Source organism: Chiloscyllium plagiosum, unplaced genomic scaffold (genome assembly GCF_037043375.1).
Source record: "Chiloscyllium plagiosum isolate Xiang-an unplaced genomic scaffold, Cpla_swu_hap1 HiC_scaffold_44, whole genome shotgun sequence".
NCBI classification, from domain to species: Eukaryota; Metazoa; Chordata; class Chondrichthyes; order Orectolobiformes; family Hemiscylliidae; genus Chiloscyllium; species Chiloscyllium plagiosum.
In genome coordinates, this window is record NW_028270182.1 from 1712242 (window position 1) to 1713741 (window position 1500).

The following is a 1500-nucleotide window of genomic DNA, read 5'->3' on the forward strand; positions in this document are numbered from 1 at the left end:
AGACAGAATGCTACAGAGAGATTGAGACAGAGAGAGAGATAGAGACAGAGACAGAAAGAGAGAGTGGGACACAGATATAGAGACTGCGGTAGAAATAGAAAGAGACACGGGCAGGCAAAGATAGAGAGAGAGAGAGAGAGAGGGAGGTGTGGTGTTGAGGAGCTCGGCCTAAGCCCTGCCCGTTAATGTGCAGCAGGGGATAACATTACTCAAACACTATACGTGCTGAGCTGCAGGTCAGCATCAGTTGTGTAAGCTGCTGCTGAACCTTCACCTTTCACAATCTGACAGAGACAGTAAGGGACCGGCTGCAACTTTCCCCAGTGTGTTATAGACTGCAGTGGGGCAACAACACACAGCCTGCATTTACATAGTGCCCAATTTAACAGAGTCAAGACCCCGAGTGACCTGAGAAACACAACGAAGGCGGTTAACATCAGCCAGTGAAGGAGAATTCAGACCATTTCAGTGTCTCAGTGAGACAGCCCTTGGTGAAGCGCATAAAGGGAGTGGGGGAGAGAGTAGGAGAGGTGGAGGGGCTGAAGGAGGGAGGAGAGATGGAGGGGCTGAAGGAGGGAGGAGAGGGAGTAGGAGAGGTGGAGGGGCTGAAGGGTGGAGGAGAGGGAGTAGGAGAGGTGGAGGGGCTGAAGGAGGGAGGAGAGGGAGGGAGGAGAGGGAGGGAGGAGAGGTGGATGGGCTGAAGGAGGGAGGAGGGAGTAGGAGAGGTGGAGGGGCTGAAGGAGGGAGGAGAGGGAGGGAGGAGAGGTGGAGGGGCTGAAGGAGGGAGGAGGGAGTAGGAGAGATGGAGGGGCTGAAGGAGGGAGGAGAGGGAGGGAGGAGAGGTGGAGGGGCTGAAGGAGGGAGAGTAGGAGCGGTGGAGGAGAGAGGTGGAGAGAAAGGGAGGTGTTGCTATAGATGGAGTCTGAATCTCCTGTGTATTCTTTTTGCTGTTACAAACGTACAGACAAGGAACATGAAGTCGGCCACTCGACCCATCGACCCAGTCCCACATCTAACTTCTATATTTCTGTGTGTTTCCTGACACGGTGGCTCAGTGGTTAGCACTGCTGCCTCACAGCACCAGGGTCCTGGGTTCAATTCCCACCTCATGCGACTGTCGTTGTGGAGTTTGCACATTCCCCGCTCCCCTCCTCGCCCCCCTCCGTTACCCACTCCCACTCTCCATCCCTCTCCTGCCCCCCTTCCCTCCCTTCCCCCCCTCCACCTTTTCCCTTCTCCTTCTCGCCATCCTTCCTCCCCCCTTCTCTCCCCCCCGCCCTTCTCTCCCTCCTTCTCCCCCCCTCACCCTCATCCCTCTCCCCCCCACCCCCCCTTCACTCCATCCCCCCTTTCCCCCCCATCCCAATCCCCATCCCCCATCATCCCCATCCCCCATCATCCCCCTCCCCACATCATCCCCCTCCCCATCATCCCCCTCCCCCTCATCCCCCTCTATCCCTCCATCCCACTTCCACCCATCCCCCTCCCCCCACCCCCCCA